General features: G+C 47.7%; 1 long non-coding RNA gene across 7 annotated transcripts; it reads left to right on the forward strand.

Moving 5' to 3' along the window:
* Window positions 1-14,065: 14,065 nt before the first annotated feature.
* LOC123045562 (uncharacterized) lies at window positions 14,066-19,960 on the forward strand. Of its 7 annotated transcripts, XR_006421506.1 has the most exons (6): window positions 14,066-14,660; window positions 14,744-14,892; window positions 15,118-15,199; window positions 15,285-17,057; window positions 19,015-19,328; window positions 19,426-19,960. It is a non-coding gene; the product is annotated as an uncharacterized lncRNA (long non-coding RNA). The 7 variants fall into 7 exon arrangements; XR_006421505.1 differs by having other exon boundaries at window positions 14,067-14,660; window positions 19,015-19,960; XR_006421508.1 differs by lacking the exons at window positions 19,015-19,328; window positions 19,426-19,960 and having other exon boundaries at window positions 14,067-14,660; window positions 15,285-15,827; window positions 16,276-18,607.
* The last annotated feature ends 1,548 nt before the right edge of the window (window positions 19,961-21,508 follow it).

Consider the following 21,508-nt stretch of genomic DNA (forward strand, 5'->3'; position numbering starts at 1 on the left):
CACCCGCTCGGCCCAGCCGACCCCCACTCATCCTTATCTCCTCGCCCACTGAAACCCTCACCCGATCCCCACTTCCCCCACTCTCCCCTCACTCCCCCGATCTGGATCGAGATAGGGGCGACCACGCACCAGACCCCGTCGACGCCACCGCCCCGAATCGCCGTCGTCGTTGCCTCCTCACCCCCCCTCTCCTCGCACGACCCCCACCTGAAGCCGCGGCCACGCCTCATCGCTGCCCCGACCCCATCGCCTCGTTGCCTCGCCGACGCCGCCTGGAGCCCGAGCCGCCGCCCGAGGACCTTGCCGGACCACCTCGCCGGCCTGCCTCCTCCTCCTCGGCGGTCTGCCTCCTCCACAACGCGTCGTCTTCGACGGCCTCCCCAAGCCACGGTGCGCCTCGTCGCCGCCCCACCGCCTCTTCCTCGCCGAACCGCACCAAGCCTCGTCGGCCACTGCTTCCTCGTCTTCGTCGTCACCGTCGCCACCTCGAGCCCACTATCGCACACCTGCAGGGCCCAGTGAGCATCGCCCCTCTCCTCTCCCCCTCTGCTTCCCTCGCCGGAACCGAGTGCGCCCGTCGTTCACGCCGTGGCCTGCTGCCGTCCCTGGTGGCTACCGGCCTCGTGCTGCTTCGCCACTGCCCGCGCTCCTCTCGCGCCCACGCGTCGTCCAGCCGCCGCCCTGGCCCCCGTGCCGAACTCCGTCACCGTACGTCGCGGCCCCTGCTGCATCTGCGCCGCTCGGCCCTTGCCAGGTCGGGCGCCGCTAGCGCCCCAGCGCCCGCTCGCCCGTGCGCCCGTGCCTGCTCGCCCGTGCGCCCGTGCCCACTGTGGCCAGGGCCATTGACCATTGGGCCAGTGCCCCCCTGGCCCTATGGCATGTGGGGCCCAGCCCCAGAATGTTTTTTTAAAGGAATAAAAAAAGGAATTAAAAATAATGATAAAATAAATAAATAAATAATATCAATTAATTAAATAATTAATAACTTAATTAATTCTGTTAACTAACTACTAAACCAAATTAACCTGCTAATTAATCTGTCTAAACCGTTAGTTAGTTAGTTAGGCAATGACATGCGGGACCCCCATGTCAGGTTGACCAGGTCAACTGCTGACGTCATGCTGACGTCAGCAATCACTATTCTGGATAATGTTAGGGGTAAATAATTAAATAAATTCTAAAAATGATTAAATCTTTTAAAATTGATGTAAAATAAACCGTAGCTCGGATGGAAAAACTTTGTACATGAAAGTTGCTCAGAACGACGAGACGAACCCAGAAACGTAGCCCGTTCGTTCGCCACGCATCCCTAACCTATCGAACTCGCAACTTTCCCCCTCCGGCTCCTCTGCCCGAAAACACGAAACACCGGGATACTTTCCCGGATGTTTGCCCCCTTCACCGGCATCACCTCATACCGCGTTAGGGCACGACTAGCTTCACGCTTTGCATCGTCATGCATCTGTTTGCTTAAATATTCATTGTTTCTTCCCCTCTTCTTCCGCTAGACACCGAGACCGACGCTGCTGCTGCCCAGTTCGACTATGGTGTTGACGACCCCTCTCTCTTGCCAGAGCAACCAGGCAAGCCCCCCCCCCTTGATCACCAGATATCGCCTATTCTTCTCTATACTGCTTGCATTAGAGTAGTGTAGCATGTTACTGTTCAGTTACTCCTATTCTGTTGGATAGCCTGACATTGTTGCTACATTTGTTGATACCTTACCTGCAATCCTAAATACTTAGTATAGGATGCTAGTTTATCATCATTGGCCCTACATTCTTGTCAGTCTGCCTTGCTATACTATTGGGTCGTGATCACTCGGGAGGTGATCACGGGTATATACTATATATACATACATACTATACAGATGGTGACTAAAGTCGGGTCAGCTCGATGAGTACCCGCAAGTGATTATGATGAGGGGGCTGAAAGGACAGGTGGCTCCATCCCGGTAGAGGTGGGCCTGGGTTCCCGACGGCCCCCGACTGTTACTTTGTGGCGGAGCGACAGGGCAGGTTGAGACCACCTAGGAGACAGGTGGGCCTGGCCCTGTTCAGCGTTCGCGGATACTTAACACGCTTAACGAGATCTTGGTATTTGATCTGAGTCTGGCCATTTGGTCTATACGCACTAACCATTTACGTGGGAGTAGTTATGGGTATCCCGGCGTCGTGGTATCAGCCAAAGCACTTCAGACGTCAGCGACGGAGCGGCGCGCGCCGGATTGGACTGGAACGCCTGCTAGGCTAGGTCTGCTTCCGGTCGCCCTCGCAACGTGCAGGTGTGCTATGGGCGATGGGCCCAGACCCTGTGCGCTTAGGTTTAGACCGGCGTGCTAGCCTCTCTGTTTTGCCTAGGTGGGGTTGCGACGTGTTGATCTTCCGAGGCCGGGCATGACCCAGGAAAGTGTGTCCGGCCAAATGGGATCAAGCGTGTTGGGTTATGTGGTGCACCCCTGCAGGGAAGTTAATCTATTCGAATAGCCGTGATCTTCGGTAACAGGACGACTTGGAGTTGTACCTTGACCTTATGACAACTAGAACCGGATACTTAATAAAACACACCCTTCCAAGTTCCACAGACAACCCGGTGATCGCTTTTCCACAGGGCAACGAGGGGAGGATCGTCGGGTAGGATTATGCTATGCGATGCTACTGGAGATGCTACTTGGAGATGCTACTTGGAGGACTTCAATCTACTCTCTTCTACGTGCTGCGAGATGGAGGCTGTCAGAAGCGTAGTCTTTGATAGGACTAGCTATCCCCCTCTTATTCTGGCATTCTGCAGTTCAGTCCACTGATATGGCCTCCTTACACATATACCCATGCATATGTAGTGTAGTTCCTTGCTTGCGAGTACTTTGGATGAGTACTCATGGTTGCTTTCTCCCCCCTTTTTCCCCCCTTTCCTTTCTTTCTGGTTGTTGCAACCAGATGCTGGAGTCCAGGAGCCAGACGCCACCGTCAACGACGACCCCTACTACACCGGAGGTGCCTACTACTACGTGCAGCCCGCTGACGACGACCAGGAGTAGTTAGGAGGATCCCAGGCAGGAGGCCTACGCCTCTTTCGATCTGTATCCCAGTTTGTGCTAGCCTTCTTAAGGCAAACTTGTTTAACTTATGTCTGTACACAGATATTGTTGCTTCCGCTGACTTGTCTATGATCAAGCACTTGTATTCGAGCCCTCGAGGTCCCTGGCTTGTATTATGATGCTTGTATGACTTATTTTATTTTAGAGTTGTGTTGTGATATCTTCCCGTGAGTCCCTGATCTTGATCGTACATGTTTGCGTGTATGATTAGTGTACGATTGAATCGGGGGCGTCACAAGTTGGTATCAGAGCCGACTGCCTATAGGAATCCCCCTTCCAACTCCTTGGCCGAAGTCGAGTCTAGACTTTACAAAACTTTTACTGACATGGCTGTGCGGCCCATGGGCCCACGTCGCCATTGGGTGGTATTAGGATCTTTTAATCCTTGTCTATACTCTGGGACTCTGATCTCTCTTCTATTCAGGTTAAATGAATTTTGCTAAATCTAACATTAGGATCTCGTTATCACTTTCACCCGGAGAGCCCCTTGTTACTGATGATTGACTGCTGCACGTGAAGACTCTGAAGATACTCTCCGCTGTAACTCGAGAATTTGTGTCCGTTGCTTTTGCAATTCCCTACCATCAAAATATCCCTATGGATAAATACATACATCTGTCGTTCTTACTTTTGTCCCCAGTTGATCTTGTCATTGGAAGATACCCTGAAATTCTCTCTATTGATCCGAGAATACTTTGTGCCTACTGCCTTGCAGTTCCTTACCACCTGAATACCCCTACGGATAATTTCTCGCACTTACCGAGTATCCACTCATCCCCAGTTGATTCATGTATGTCACCAATCCTCGAAATATCATTCGATCTTTCGAAAATCCTGAGCATCCTATTACTCTTGAACTTTTTGATTGCTTGCATTATGGTTAATCCCATAAGTCTATTAATCTTGTTGACATCCATTGTCATTGTCATTTTGAGTCCGTTGATTCGATTTGTTGCGAATGCTCGCAATCCTCAAACAGATCCTAGAATTCATCCTTCCGGCTCAGACGTCGTTTTAATCATGAGCCGGTTCTTGCCAATTAAATTGCCGTCGATTGTGCCCCTAAGTCTATTGAACTTATCCATCCTTGATCAGAGCGTCTGCTTCTGATCCTTCGCTTTGTAAATCATAATTCCATAGCAATTGAGCTCTAAGTTATTCAGTTGTTTCTATAATCCAATGTCTTTGCCTTGCTTCTTCCTCTGGTTGTGTGTCGATACTCACCCCAGATCCTTTGTTGGATTTTATCCGACAATATCCTTCATATTCAATAACCTTGAGCCTTTCCTAGGATATATACCGCCTTTGTAAATTGTATCCTTTGCTTTGTCAACCATGCTCTACTTTGAGCTTGTGTTAATTACTCCTGAAGTTCATGGTATATGTTCTAAGAAGCCCCGATGGCTTGAACATATGCCTTCCTTAATATGTGTGAACTAGAAAGTTTTCACGAGTCATACACTCCTGGTATTTTGCCAGATAAAATTTCAACACTACAACCTCCTCAAAAGTGAGAAGTGAATGAAAGGTTATGCATTGGAGAAGTGGGAGTCGACCTTGAACCTTTGTGTTCATGCCCATGGACACGATGTATATCCTATCATGGAAACTTCTTGTAATAATAACTATTTCCTTGATAACTAACATGTGGTATCTGTGAATTGATCCCTTGCAACCGTGGTTCCGACCATGATTGTTCTTCTTTGATCCCATTTCTCGGACAAGTTAAAACAATTGTCTTCTATGGATCAATACACCAGTCCAACCTTTACTTTGATCTTGTGTCGAGTATTAACCCCCTGGTATCTCGAGATTATCATGGAACTGCATAACTTCTTATGAGTTCTTCATCAAGTGCTACCTTCCAACTGATTCCAATTTTTCACGGGCTCTGAGTTATTAAACACTCAAAGAAACCGATAACTGAACCGTGTCCGCACTATGGTTCAACAACTCTTCAGTAAGCTTCTATAAGTACGAGTTTGTACCCGATCACGTCATTCCTAGCCTATTTGACTATATCATTATCATGATGATTTTAATTGTGCTACCTGGTCCTTATTCCCGGAGCACAGCTTTCAATGATAAGCTAAGCTTGCATCGATTTTCGTCGTCATATCATTTCTCCTTGAACAACAAACTTGATTTCGAGTTTGTGTCCTAATCGTGGTTCCAATAACCTTTCGCTTCATCATTCATTTGACTTGATGTCATCGTCGATCGATTACATCTTCGTGAAATCTCTCGACAATTGTGTCGTGATCATCATCAACATTTTGAGCTCTTCCGGGATATCAATTGAATTCATGAAGAGAAATACCATCCTTGCCCTCGATGATTTATATTATCATCGACCACTTTATTGCCTCCCGTTCAACACAAACTTGTTTGTGTTTCGTGTTATACCTTGAGATCCATGCTATCCAGCAATTGTTCTTCTTTACCTTGGAGTATTACCATCTTTTATGTCAATAATGTCGTGAGAATTTCACCACCTCTTATGCATTCTTGGTACAAGTGATACTTCCTGCCATCTCCGATCATTCCTTGGTCCCCGTGTTGTTTTTAACCAGGATACCAATATGCTAACGATGTTGCTTGAGTTCTGTACTTCTAGCCACCCTATTGCTTTGAAGTTAACGATCGATAGTTCGTTCTTAGACTATTGGTTATTGAATCGTCACTCTAACATTGATCTTGTCGCCTAAGGTCATATTTCGGGCACACCTTTCAACTAATGATTGATGGTGTATGTTTTCCTAGAGCATACAACATTATATCATTTGAATTGACAAGTGTCATCTTCTTGTTCACATTATTGTGGAAATCCATCCGTTTGGAATTCTCGATGAATTTTCGTTGATTCCATCAGCTACCCCCTCATCCTCTCCTTGGTTTAAGGATGAACTATTACTTCAAGAACCCACTCCCATAGTTCATTTCCTGAGAATCTTGAAATGTCGTTTCGTCTATTTGTGTTGCACCTTTTCTTCTCGGACATCCTGAGTCTGAGGTATCATGACACCAAACGGATCTGAATCTCGGTCAGATATGATGGTTGGGACAACTTTCCAAGAGTTATGATGTTGGTCCTTTGATGACCCGGTAACATGATGTCATGCCTAGCACCCCCCCCCCCTGGGTGGAGGACCTATTGTTGTAGTATCCTTTTTAGCAAGTTTAGCCATTCTTCCATGAGGAAATTGTAAGACTTATTCTATAAGTTGCTCCTGACGGATCCTTTGTGTATTCAAAGTCCGACCTTTGCTTGAAGACCATGTCAATGCTATCTCGAAGCATGTCTGTGGTACTCCGATCTTCAATAAGAACATTTGAAGCCCAATGCTAAATGTTTCTTGCTCAATTATCCAAACACCGTTGTATGGGTAATGTCATGAAATTTCTCTCCCCTTACCTAAAGGGTTTTCTACATTATCTACTATCGTGGATATCTTGCTCTTCTTGTCCTTGGGAAGGATATACTCCTGAAATATGTGTTTAAACACATTTTTTCCTTTCCCTTGTTCTGTTTAACCTGATGATCACATTTTCCATTCCATTGGTTTGTTTGACCTTTTCTTGTGATCTATATAACCTAAGCAGTAATAATTCACTTCTTATGTAAACACCTCGGTGTACAACTCTGCCAGTGAGACCCTGTTACTTTTGTTGATGACATTTCGGTAACCACCGATGGATGAGAACTTTGCCTACTGGTCCGCCTCGTTCAACGAGCAGGAAAATGGTTCTCTTCGTCCCTCGCCCTTGGTACTGATGTTGTTGCCGACATAACTGATAGGCTATCCTCTGACATACCTTGCTTGCATGATCACGCAAGACGTCTCCGCCCTTCCTACTTTTAACCCACATGGTGGGCCCATAACCCACAGTTCCACAGGATCGAAACCTGACTCTCCTGTACACCCCTGTTCCTAAAGCTATTCCTCATGCTTGGCTTTGTATGAAATATCACGAGCCACCTTCCTAGTGATCTATTCTGGTATCAGACACAATACTTATTCCCGTTGCTTTGAACCCTTTCGCGCCTTGTAACAGGCATCAAACGATTGCCTGCCCGCTCGAAACTTCCCATGATACCTCCTTACTTTGCTCTCGATACTTTCTTAAGTTTCAATTCGAGAGTTACTTCCCACCACCTTCCCCGATGTTATTGACCAGATAGTTAACCTGGTTCGTTCCCCCGGAATACCCACCTTTTATTCTTTCGGAAGTACGATGGAATTCCCGAAGAAAGGATGCCGACTTCATCATGATGACCTAAAGCAGAGAAATGAATACATCAACAAAAAGGATCAACCTCTTCAAAATGGCAGCCAAGACCGAGAAGACTCGTTAGGTTTTTCGCTACCAACACCTTTCCCCCCTTACTCCACCGCTTAAATCTCGGGACGAGATTTCTTGTAGTGGAGGAGAATTGTGACGCCCGGATATTTAGGCTACAGTAATTCCACGCTAATGATGCCACATCACCTTGGTTACTGTTGTTAATCTCGCGATGGTTCAAAAACGATTCAAATTCAAATTTAAAATCAAGTCAAACAATTAAAGTTTTCAAAAGTCAAAACTAAAATATTCTTAATGTGACAAATAAATCATGGATATTATTGGTGGAGTAACAACATCTTTATAAAATATTTAAATACCCTAAAGTGATTAAAATAACATCAAAACAATTAGTTATACTCCTAATATATTTTACCAAATACTAAACTAATTTTATTCTGAGGTAAAACTTCTTAGAACAGTGGATTATTTTGACACACTATTTTTGGAGCTATTTTCATATTTTACTAAACCAAAAATAAAGTGCAACTAAAATAATTAGGAACTAAAAGAAAATAGAAAAGAACAAGTAAAATAACATAATAAATAAAAGGCCAAAAGGCCTCCCCCTCCCACCGGGCCTCGACCCACCGGCCAACTGGCCGGCCCAGTCGGGCAGCCCACCCGCACGGCCCAGCCGACCCCCACTCCTCCTTATCTCCTCGCCCACTGAAACCCTCACCCGATCCCCACTTCCCCCACTCTCCCCTCACTCCCTCGATCTGGATCGAGATCGGGGCGACCACGCACCAGACCCCGTCGACGCCACCGCCCCGGATCGCCGTCGCCGTTGCCTCCTCGCCCCCCTCTCCTCGCACGACCCCTACCTGAAGCCGCGGCCACGCCTCATCGCTGCCCCGACCCCATCGCCTCGTCGCCTCGCCGACGCCGCCTGGAGCCCGAGCCGCCGCCCGAGGACCTTGCCGGACCACCTCGCCGGCCTGCCTCCTCCTCCTCGGCGGTCTGCCTCCTCGACAATGTGTCGTCTTCGACGGCCTCCCCAAGCCACGGTGCACCCCGTCGCCGCCCCACCGCCTCTTCCTCGCCGAACCGCACCAAGCCTCGCCGGCCACTGCTTCCTCATCTTCGTCGTCACCGTCGCCACCTCGAGCCCACTATCGCACACCTGCAGGGCCCAGTGAGCATCGCCCCTCTCCTCTCCCCCTTTGCTTCCCTCGCCGGAATCGAGCGCGCCCGTCGTTCATGTCGTGGCCTGCTGCCGTCCCTGATGGCTACCGGCCTCGTGCTGCTTCGCCACTGCCCGCGCTCCTCTCGCGCCCACGCGCCGTCCAGCCGCCGCCCTGGCCCCCGTGCCGAACTCCGTCACCGTACGCCGCGGCCCCTGCTGCATCTGCGCCGCTCGGCCCTTGCCAGGTCGGGCGCCGCTAGCGCCCCAGCGCCCGCTCGGCCGTGCCCGCTCGCCCGTGCGCCCGTGCCCACTGTGGCCAGGGCCATTGACCACTGGGCCAGTGCCCCCCTGGCCCTATGACATGTGGGGCCCAGCCCAGCATGTTTTTTAAAGGAATAAAAAAAGAAATTAAAAATAATGATAAAATAAATAAATAATATCAATTAATTAGTTAATTAATTAAATAATTAATAACTTAATTAATTCTGTTAACTAACTACTAAACCAAATTAACCTGCTAATTAATCTGTCTAAACCGTTAGTTAGTTAGTTAGGCAATGACATGCGGGACCCCCATGTTAGGTTGACCAGGCCAACTGCTGACGTCATGCTGACATCAGCAATCACTATTCTGGATAATGTTAGGGGTAAATAATTAAATAAATTCTAAAAATGATTAAATCTTTTAAAATTGATATAAAATAAACCATAGCTCGGATGGAAAAACTTTGTACATGAAAGTTGCTCAGAACGACGAGACGAACCCGGAATCGCAGCCCGTTCGTTCGCCACGCATCCCTAACCTATCGAACTCGCAACTTTCCCCCTCCGGCTCCTGTGCCCGAAAACACGAAACACCGGGATACTTTCCCGGATGTTTGCCCCCTTCACCGGCATCACCTCATACCGCGTTAGGGCACGACTAGCTTCACGCTTTGCATCGTCATGCATCTGTTTGCTTAAATATTCATTGTTTCTTCCCCTCTTCTTCCGCTAGACACCGAGACCGACGCTGCTGCTGCCCAGTTTGACTACGGTGTTGACGACCCCTCTCTCTTGCCAGAGCAACCAGGCAAGCCCCCCCCTTGATCACCAGATATCGCCTATTCTTCTCTATACTGCTTGCATTAGAGTAGTGTAGCATGTTACTATTCGGTTACTCCTATTCTGTTGCATAGCCTGACATTGTTGCTACATCTGTTGATACCTTACCTGCAATCCTAAATACTTAGTATAGGTTGCTAGTTTATCATCATTGGCCCTACATTCTTGTCAGTCTGCCTTGCTATACTATTGGGTCGTGATCACTCGGGAGGTGATCACGGGTATATACTATATATACATACATACTATATAGATGGTGACTAAAGTCGGGTCAGCTCGATGAGTACCCGCAAGTGATTATGAGGGGGCTGAAAGGACAGGTGGCTCCATCCCGGTAGAGGTGGGCCTAGGTTCCCGACGGCCCCCGACTGTTACTTTGTGGCGGAGCGACAGGGCAGGTTGAGACCACCTAGGAGACAGGTGGGCCTGGCCCTGTTCGGCGTTCGCGGATACTTAACACGCTTAACGAGATCTTGGTATTTGATCTGAGTCTGGCCATTTGGTCTATACGCACTAACCATCTACGCGGGAGTAGTTATGGGTATCCCGGCGTCGTGGTATCAGCCGAAGCACTTCAGACGTCAGCGACGGAGCGGCGCGCGCCAGATTGGATTGGAACGCCTGCTAGGCTAGGTCTGCTTCCGGCCGCCCTCGCAACGTGCAGGTGTGCTATGGGCGATGGGCCCAGACCCCTGTGCGCTTAGGTTTAGACCGACGTGCTGGCCTCTCTGTTTTGCCTAGGTGGGGCTGCGACGTGTTGATCTTCCGAGGCCGGGCATGACCCAGGAAAGTGTGTCTGGCCAAATGGGATCAAGCGTGTTGGGTTATGTGGTGCACCCCTGCAGGGAAGTTAATCTATTCGAATAGCCGTGATCTTCGGTAACAAGACGACTTGGAGTTGTACCTTGACCTTATGACAACTAGAACCAGATACTTAATAAAACACACCCTTCCAAGTTCCACAGACAACCCGGTGATCGCTTTTCCACAGGGCGACGAGGGGAGGATCGCCGGGTAGGATTATGCTATGCGATGCTACTGGAGATGCTACTTGAAGATGCTACTTGGAGGACTTCAATCTACTCTCTTCTACGTGCTGCGAGACAGAGGCTGCCAGAAGCGTAGTCTTTGATAGGACTAGCTATCCCCCTCTTATTCTGGCATTCTGCAGTTCAGTCCACTGATATGGCCTCCTTACACATATACCCATGCATATGTAGTGTAGTTCCTTGCTTGCGAGTACTTTGGATGAGTACTCACGGTTGCTTTCTCCCCCCCCTTTTTCCCCCTTTCCTTTCTTTCTGGTTGTTGCAACCAGATGCTGGAGTCCAGGAGCCAGACGCCACCGTCGACGACGACCCCTACTACACCGGAGGTGCCTACTACTACGTGCAGCCCGCTGATGACGACCAAGAGTAGTTAGGAGGATCCCAGGCAGGAGGCCTGCGCCTCTTTCGATCTGTATCCCAGTTTGTGCTAGCCTTCTTAAGGAAAACTTGTTTAACTTATGTCTATACACGATATTGTTGCTTCCGCTGACTTGTCTATGATCAAGCACTTGTATTCGAGCCCTCGAGGCCCCTGGCTTGTATTATGATGCTTGTATGACTTATTTTTTTTAGAGTTGTGTTGTGATATCTTCCCGTGAGTCCCTGATCTTGATCGTACATGTTTGCGTGTATGATTAGTGTACGATTGAATCGGGGGCGTCACAGTGCCCGCTCATTACGGGATACTCATCAATATGATTTGGGTAATCCAACCATGCCTTACGCACGATTTCATTGGGAACAGGGGAGTTTTATGGCTTGAGAGGGGGACGGTTGGCATTTTCACCGTCTATAAGAGGACAAAGATCCCTCCTTTTTCCCCACACCTTCCTCTAGCTTCTGCTCTCCAACCTCCAAGTTCTAGCGCCAAAGAACTCTGATCTTTCCTACTGCCAACACCCTCCCAGCCATGGCTGGGTCCGGCTCTAAGGGCAAATGGGAGGCCTCCTCCGTCACCGAAAAGGACATCAAGGATCTTCAGAGCGTGGGCTATTTGTCCGTGGATATCGCGCACATGCTCCTCGACAAGGATAAGGCCGTTCCCACGTCGGGGCCTGGCGAGAGGGTCGTGTTAATCCCCCATTTTCTCAGAGGGCTAGGGTTTCCCCTCCACCCCTTCGTCCAAGGCCTCATGTTCTACTACGGGTTAGATTTCCATGATCTAGCCGCAAATTCCTTCCTCCACATATCGGCGTTCATCGTCATGTGTGAGGCTCTGCTCTGCATCCCGCCACACGGTATTCAATGTGAAGCCGAAGGTGGTCGATGGACAGCACACGGACTGTGGTTGGGCCATGGTAAGCAAGCTCCCCAATGCCATCTGGCCCAAACGGGCATTTTCGAGACTGTCAAGGTGTGGCAGCAGGAGTGGTTCTACATCACCGAACCCCGCGACGCTAGATGGGCGGCCACACCTGACTTCAGATCCGGACCCCCACAAGACTCACCTCATGGACCGCTAAGGGCCTTGACTGGGGGTCCCAAATAGAGGTGAAGATGCTACAGAAACGCATCTCCAATGTATTGGGTTCGAACACTGGTCTCACAAACGTGATTCAAGTGATGCTCTTCCGCTGTATCCTGCCCTGCCAACTCCGGGCCTCTGCCACGTGGGAGTTTAATCCGGAGGAGCCATAGGCCTTGAAGCGCTTCTTCAGCACCATGCACGAAGACATATGGAAGCTGCTCTTCAAGGCCCAGAAGAGTTGGCCGATGAAGACCGAGGACATCGGACTTGACATCGAGAATCCAGCCTCAGAGGTAAGCATAACTTTTCCAAAGATCTATCTGGTCAATGCTTCAATTACAATAGAGGTTATATCGCCTATCTTTCGTACAAGGCTGGACGGCAAAGGCAGAGCGGATCAACTGTCCGGCACCGCTGCCTGAGAACCCGGCCACACCCCAGCTAATGAAGATGTTGGTCCCGGCGCCCTATCAGGCGCCGGAGAAGAAGGCAAAGAAGAAGGGCAAGGAGGCCAAGGGTGGCCCTCGCTGAAAAGGTCCTTCAGACACTATGTCTGGAGAGACCGAAGTCCTCTCCTCCCACGAGGGAGATGAGGAAGAAGAGGAGGAGTAGGTGGAAAGCGACTCCCCCCATAAGGGGAGGAGGAAGAAGAGGACGACCTCCGAAGACCCGGAGGGGGAGGCGCCAAAAAGAGGCAAGCTGGCCCTCATGGACAGTTTGGACTCAGAGTCCGAACAATTCCCCAAGAGACCTCCCAGGGTGAAGCACCTGGGTGAATCGTAAGTATTCATAAACTTACTGTTCTTCTTCTATCTTCCTCTGCCTCCGTTCTGTAAGTTGTTTTGTTATTTGCCTTTCAGCCCTCCCCGTGAGGTCTAGCACACTCCATTATCGCAGGGGAACTCCCTGCCGCCCGAGCAGGAGGAGAGTGACACGCTGTCGCGGCCCCCCTAGCCTATCGCCATGGAGGACAGCGAAGTGTCGTCTCGAAGGACTTCTCCTGGCCGAGAAGGGGAGAACGAGGCCGTCGAGAAAGCGCCTGAGGTTAACACATCGACGGCCGAAGACCTGGGGGAGGCGACCCAGATGATAACCAATGGTGGGGAGCCCCAACAATCCGCCCCCCCTCCGAACACCATTCCGGAGACCAACGCAGCTTCGGGATCGGATAAGCGCCCCCTTCGAAAGAGGGGGGGGGGGAGGAGCAGCAGCTCCATCAACAGCCTCCATTAATCCGGAGGCGTCTCATGCTCTAGAGGTTATGGAAAAGGTTCAGTCTGCTATAAGCGGACTGAATGAAGCCTTCTGCAGCCTACTGACATGCTTTGAGGTATGCGACATAATGTTCTAAAAACTGTTCATATGAAAGGATAAACCTATATATAGACAGTAGCCCCTGAGGCTCTGTTCGATTTAGAAAAACCAGACAGAGGATCCACATATTAATCCTGATAGTAACATATTGTGCTACATTTGTAATAGGCATCCAAGTTGGCGGCTACCGCCCATGTCGTAGAGGTTTCCGAACTCAATCGGAAGCTTCGAGTGGGCGATGAGGAGCTTGACCGCATCAACAAGCAATTCGAGGAAACGCAAGGTATGCGGAAAATGTTTAAGAAGGAATTTATTTGCATTTTAACATATAAGGTTGCTAGCCAACTTGGCTTCAGGAGGCTCCCTCGATTTCCTGCCTTCTCAGCCGTCGGATGATGGTCAAAACGGTCTTCTGTGTGATCTGATACGTTGGATCCTCACGGCTTGTTTTGACCTTGCAGTAATTTCAGATGGTCAATGACTTGTGGGCTCGGCCTCACCTGCGATTGGCTAGGTTGGCCATTTTTGGTTGCGCGAGCGGCCTCTCCTCATGCGCCGCGTGCGCGTCGTGGGGCAGGTCGTGACCCCTCACCCAATCCACTCGCCCACACGCCCATCCCTCCCTGCCTCCTCGATCTCTCTCCCTCATCAGCCGCAATGGCACGAAGCAACAAACCCTAGCCCCCTTTCCCACGGCTGTTGCGCCCCGACCCCTTCCTCCACCCCCCTCCCCGATCCCCATGGTCGCCGTCCCTCTCACTCCTCCTGCCTCATCAAGACAGCCACCACGTCCATCCCTCCTTAGGCGCCATGGCGGCGGTCGGGCCGGAGCGGGGGCGGAAAGCCGTGGGGAGTCCGCCTGCAGGAGGAAGCAGTATAGGGGCTGATGGAGCGACGGATGCGATCCACCGCCTCCTAGGTGCTCATCCGCCCTGGCTCGTGAGGAAGCAGCGGGACGAGGGATGAGCTCAACTGGGCGCATCGGAGAAAGAGGGAAGGAGCGGATACCAGCCAGGAGGCTGCTCGGCTCAGTCCAGCCATGGAGCTGGCGCTGCGGACTCCCTGCTAGCCTCCTTCATCTTCATGTGGATTTAGGTGGCACACTAGATGTTGCACCACCGATGGCAGCAGCCAGATTTGGCGTTCGTGATGCAAGTAGGTGTTTTTGTCCTCCCGGCCTTTCATTCTTCCCCTCTCTTCATATATTATGTCTTATATCCCACCGCTCTTATTTATAGTGGCTTGGTGTTGCCCTTGCTTGATGGTGCTGGATATGTCAATAAACTGATCGTGGATTATCTCCAACTGTGTACTACCTCTCTCGCTCTCAATGGTGACGCAGATCTCCTTTTGATCGATATGCCATTGTTTCGTGCAGCGGGTTGAGGTTTGTCTCTGAGCTTCCCTCTTTTGATTTTATTTATTTTTTCTGTTGGTCCTTTTTTGTTTGGGAATTAAGAGGACTGCATGCTCCTTCCTTGAGGTGTGTAGAATTTGCTATCTTACATAGACATCATATTCCAAAACTGAAATATGCTGAACAATGCTCCCATGACTGAGAACAAAAACGAGGCCTGAATTTTTATATTATGTGCCTTCCAACTTTTTGCAGGTATGTAATGCGCAGTTCAGGGGCATAATTATGATTGAGCACCAAAATGAGACCTGAATCCAACTTCTTACAGATATATTAAGTGGGCCTTTTTATGCATATTCGCTCAGAAATATCAACTATTTGTTCTGAGGGAAGCTAATATGAGCTCCATTACTTCAATGCAGGTTCGGGTGTGCTTGTGCAGATAGTCGATGGGGCTCTTGGCCTTCTAGCTATAGACTGATTGACAAGCATGGTTCATTGTTATTTCCTTCCTTAATAGGTAATGGCACTACACCTATCTCAGTTCTCTATAGACATCACTCCTATTTCTAGCCATCAGTTCTGTGTCTAGCCATCAGTTTTTGTTTCAGTAGCAAATAACCAAAATGAATGGATATTATTTGCTGTAGTATTGTAAGGGAAGCAGGTTCTCCAAATAAATGTGGAAGATTGCAGCATGAAGGGTATCACTTCACCGGATTTTTCTACTTCTTGGTGGGCAGCTAAATTAGTTTCCTTGGTCCGTTTCTCAACTTATCATAGAAGAACTCTTTATCTCTGTAATTTTCTCTTTATTAGCGCTGAAGGCATAGATCAAGTGCTACATGGCTATGCTCTTAGGAGCTTAGAGCATCAGTGGTTGGCCTCCTTTCTATTTGTTATTTTTTCTAGGATTTGCGTGTGTTAATCGGATGAATATATGGAAGGATACAGAGAGGCCAGAGGTATATATTCTTCTACCAATAAAAATCATTCCATTCTTTTCTTCACTCGATTAAAATAATTTGGTCGATCGTAGGAAGTTCCACTATTTATGTGTACTGCTCTCAATAAAACATAGGCTAGAAAAGTTCCCTTCAGTATGCATTCTCATGTTATTAAAACATTTTTGTGGTGCAGTCTGTTAGGCAAACTCTGTTTTCCAGTCAACAGTTTTTACCTGCTTTTCAATGCATGTAATACTGCTGACTTCTCTTCAAGTCCTAGCTGGTTTGTGTGCATTTTATGGTTCAGTGTATCATTGCAAGAGTTTATGGTTCAGTGTATCACTGCATGTTCCTAACACCGACAAATTTTAATGTTTTTTGTATTTTTTTCGATGCAAGCCTATTCTTCGACTATAAGACAATAGAGATTTCCTATTAAGTCTAATCTTTTTTGGGTGCATTACAGAGTTTGCTATCAAATTCTAAAGCAGCAAGAAGATAGCCAGCCTAAATGAATCAAGACATGAACAAGTGTCGAGAAGTTACGGATGCAGAAGTGCAACTGGTATCGCCTCTATTTTTTTTGTCTCAAATCAACCGCAGAAAAAACTACTGGATAATCATCTTGCCACTTTATAATTGGCTTACTGCTATGATCCTGGTGTTATTTGCTATGAGAAAAACGAGAGGTTCAATGTGCGCCTCATATCATCACATCAAATGGAATAATTGGATAGGCTTATGTATCATCATATCTGCACACATAATCTCTTTTATGATTGTTTACCTCTTCAGTCTACTATTCTTAGATGATGAACTTCTGCTCTTTTATGCCAAGTAGTTAAATTTGTGTGCATGTTCTCATGGATCATACTTAGATTTTGCAACTGTGGCCCATAGGGCCATGCTAATTAGTCCTGGCCATGATCAGGAGTAAATTTATACAAATTTTAATTTGCATGGTATTTTGTCCAGCACCAAAGGCACCAATGGTGCTATTGTTATGCTTATTTTTCACTTGATAAGAAAATATACGTACAAAATCTGCTTGAAGTTGTAACTGTAACTGTACGTCTGCATTGGATAATTTCTTGGACTCGTGTACAGTAGCTTGCAGGATCTTTTCAGAAGCAGCCCATAGGAAGTATAATCAGGCATCTTCAGCTGCAAAAGTTTCATTCAGCAGGCTTTTCCATGTTGCTATATCTGGATGGTCCGAGTTTCAAAAGATTTTCTTAGAGACGTTAGGTAAATTTGGCTATAATGGCCCTCCACATAGTAGGAATGATCCTGCAAAATTCCTATGTATGCTTGCCTATGTCTCAGTTTCAGTTGAATTTATACATACCGTCTAGCTCATTTTGGTGCCTCTTTTTTGGAATTCCTAGCATTTTCTGACCTATGTGGGTTTTCTCTTATAATCTGAGGAGTCCTTAAAATTGTCGATAATATTATAAAATACTAATTGATAATAGAAGAGTTCAAGGGTTTACCACGTTCTGCAATTATCTTTCATTAGGAACCAAGACGGCAATCCTCCAAACTTTTCAGCAATTTCCTATGTTTTTTCGCATGTAGGCATAATAAAAAGTTTATAGAAACACTATTTAATTTTTAAGGCCTCCTTAACTAGTTTACACATGTTGTTAGGTATATGTATATTTTTAGGACCATAAATATGTGTTTTTTTGAACTGAAATATGTGTTTCTAAACACACACCAAAGTATATTTTTTTACGGCATAAGGATCTAAATTCTTGGCGTCGGTATTTGCTCAAACAGGAGATTACTAAAAAAAATACATGTATTTTCAAGGTGGCATAATTTTGAATGGGGCTTTGTGCTACCAAACTAAAATGTGTACATTCATCTCATTACTCTCTCTGTTCGGTAATATAAGTCTTTTTTAGAAATTTCAATATGGATTGCATACGGATGTATATAGACATAGTTTAGAGTGTAGATTCACTTATTTTGCTCCGTATGTAGTTCATAGTGGAATCTCTTAAAAGACTTATATTTAGAAATGAAGGGTTTAGACAACAAGCCACTGTTTTTTCTCTTGTTAAAGGAAATTAAATTTGCTTCATATGTGCTTGCCCACAACTAATAAACCAATTAAATCATGGATTTTGTTTTGAATACAACTCTGTGCTACCAAACTAATATGTGTGTCTACATCTCATTGTAGACAACAGACCACATTTTTTTCTTCTTAAAAGATTTGTTGCCAATATGCTTGCCCACAACTAAACCAACTAAACCATGGAGTTTCTTTTCAATGTCCACATGGATTCGATGGGTTTGTGCGCCTTTTGGTACTTCATACAACCAAATAAGAATGTGTATATATCATCTCATTGTATAGAACAACAGACCATTTTTTTGGCTAAAGAATATTTCATTTACTATCATACGTGCTTGCCCATACATATTTCTTTAAATGAGACTCTATACTATCAAGTTCTTTTTGCGAGAAAACTACGACTACAAGAAACTAAAGCGAGCAGAAGGTGCGCCGCCATCATTGCCCCTCCCTTGCAGGAGCCGGGCAAAACTTTTGTAGTAGACAGTCGGGAAGTCGTCGTGCTAAGGCCCCATCGGACCAGCGCAGCAGAACAACAACTGCCGCCGATGAAGAGTAGTGTAGATCAGAAGGATCCAACCTGAATACACATGAATGTAGACGAACTACAACCACATCCGAGCAAATCCACCAAGGACATATCCGTCGAAGACACACCTCCACACGCTTACCGACGCACCATTGGAACGGGGGTTAGGCAGGGAGAATTTATTCCATCTTTAGGGAGCCGCCGTCGTTTCGTCTTCCTGAGCGGTACACAAACTCTAACAAAAGTCAAAGGAACATCTAAAAGCAAAGCCCTCCCACCGGCAAGGGTCAGGATTCACCATGCCACCATGACCCTAAGGCCAACAGAGACGAGGCAGACCAGTGGCGGAGCCGGCGAGAGGCAGAGAAACCCTAAACTCTATATTATCAAGTTAAAATATGTATATTCATTTCATTGTACATAGCAGTCCACCGCGTTCCCAATTAGAGGGGATTAAATCATGATTTTTTTTCATCGCGGACATGGTTTTAGCGTGCCTCTGTGCCATTTGGCGCAATGGGTCCACTAGTATTTGAAGTGATATGTATACTGAGAGGTTAACTCATGGAATTTTTTGATTATGATCATAGTTGGCGCAGCCGAGGTCGAGACCCTCAAGGGTGCCCTTGCCCAAGCTAGGAAGGTGGCAGAGGCAAACAAGGCAGCTGCTGACAAAGCGGCTGCAGAGCTGGAGGCCGAGCAAACTGCCCGCCCCCAACATGAAGCTCGGTGGCCGAAGTCAAGCAGGAGCTGAAGGATGCCATCAGCAAATGCTAGACCTTGTAGCAGAACATTTCGGACCAGTTGTCTGAGGTTGGCAAGGCTCTCCATGATGCCAAAGAGGCGCAGATTGAGTCTCGGAGTCCTCGCGAGGAGATCCAGCAAGCGAGAGAGATAGCGACTGGTAAGGCCTTTCTTTTGCAGAGTAGCTTTGGAGGTAAGAGGTATATCTTGCTTACTCGAGTGTGGAGTTCTCCAAGCGCGTTTGCGGATCTTTCCAGGAGCGCCACCGATGCCGCACAGTTCTTTTGAGCCCAGGAGGGGAACTCGACCAAGAAGCTGTTTTGGTCGCAATTCCTCGCGTCGGAGCACACAACGCCTCTGAACGACTAGCTGAAGCAGCTGACAGAGTTGCATAGGGTGGTCGACTTGTCCGTAAGGATCTAGTACTCCAACTCTGGCAGGCCGAGCCTATTCCCAACAGCTCCTTCGACCTAGTGAAATGGCTTGTCGATGTGTGGCCGTGGATTGATGCGATAAAGTGTTCGGCTTGCATAGAGGGTGCCTAGATGGCCTTTGCCCGCGTGAAGATGCAATGGGCGAAGACGAAGGCCGCCGAAGTGGCGACCGCGGGTCTGCCCGAAGGCAAAGATCATCAGAAGTCTGAGAGGTACTTCGATGACGTCCTAGAAGGAGCCCGAGTAGTAGAGGGCCAATGTTCGAAGGACGTGATATTTGATTGAATGTGTTCGGGTTGTACAAACCATGTTATGAACTCGTGCTGTGAGATATCTATGCTTGTGCCTATTGTTTCAAGTAATTTTTTCCGCCTGTGCGGCCGATTATTGATATATTTCTGAAGGTTGCTAGTCGTCGGCTTCTGCCCCCATGTAGATGCTACAGGGGTGTTCTACATAACACGTGACCACACTTTATCCAACGTCTTGGTCCGTAAAGGAGGTGTCCGCAGGGTGAACCAGGCAATCGGACTATGCGACTTTATTACCTTCACTTAGCCACAGGAGTCTAAATGTGGGGCTAAGTACTAACCCCTGGTGCGTGTGCGGCTATCCGGACTGCGGTGCCTTTTCCACGCGGCTGGATGAAGACCATCCCCTCGTATGACACGGGGTAAATCACTAACAATTTGTAGTATAATACTAGGTCGCCGGATCACTGACCAGCTCTCGCCTATCTTGACAGTCAGTTTTCGGCTTTCTCTACTGAGGTACTTAACCGGACGAAGTAGAAATACAATCGCAGTAGTTCTTCCTTTACTACGTTAGCCAAACGGGCGGAACATAAGGTTGTAAGCACAGGAGTCGGGCAACCAAACTATAGACCAATGACATGATTCGGAGCCGATGCATACAATGCAATATCCAGGACGCCGAAGATTTCCCTATAGGTGTTCAGACTTAAAATGTGCAAGGCCGAATACAACCCCCGGTGTTAAGGCCGTACTAAATCACATGTGGCAGTCTGGAGTAGGGGGGGGGGGATATAGATGATGATATAAGATGAATAAGTGCCAAACAAAAGTGGGGATCAACTGCTTCTTTTATACCCTGATTAATACGTCCAGACGTGTTGTTATAGATAATGCCATGAATATCATGGCCTTTTACATGCCAAGAGTTTACACAAGGGAAAGGTTTACACAGGGCCTAAAAGTAGTGGTTTGAAGAGCCCAATGGTGCCCTGCCGCCTGTCTGCGCCATTTCTCCTTTGTAAGGAATCCTTTGAGAGGAGGAGTTGATGGTTGTCTGCAAAAAAAGAGGGACCTAGAGAGGAGCCCCCATGCAACCATAGAGTTGGTAGGTTTTTTTAACGAACCTGCAGTGAGAAAAATATTTAAGGTCCAAATAGGGTCAAGCCGTACTATGGACTTTTTCTGTAGTGTGCCTCCGACATTGCCCAAGGCATTTTAAGTGCGTATTATGTACGCGCGGTACGTATGCCGCAACCTTATGAGGTAGTCGGCAGAGGCTAAACTGCTATTCGAGCTCTGGATCCATCGAGCTATCGCATTGTGATGTGGATCAGACTCGCTTAGCAATGTCATGGGTCTTGATGACCGATAAGTTGTTTGGCTTGATGAGGCCGCCTTGCACCTCGGCTACTAGGGCCGCGGTGTGCTTCTCAGTACGGAGGGAGCACTCCATATTTCCATTTACTGTGATGACGCCACGCGGTCCAGGCATTTTGAGCTTCAAATAAGCATAATGCGGGACTGCATTAAAGCGTGCGAAAGCTATTCGTCCAAGCAATGCATGATAACTGCTACGAAAAGGGACGATGTCGAAGATCAATTCTTTGCTTCGGAACTTGTCCCGAGAGCCGAATACCACTTCCAGTGTTAAG

This window comes from Triticum aestivum, chromosome 2B (assembly GCF_018294505.1).
Source record: "Triticum aestivum cultivar Chinese Spring chromosome 2B, IWGSC CS RefSeq v2.1, whole genome shotgun sequence".
NCBI classification, from domain to species: domain Eukaryota; kingdom Viridiplantae; phylum Streptophyta; class Magnoliopsida; order Poales; family Poaceae; genus Triticum; species Triticum aestivum.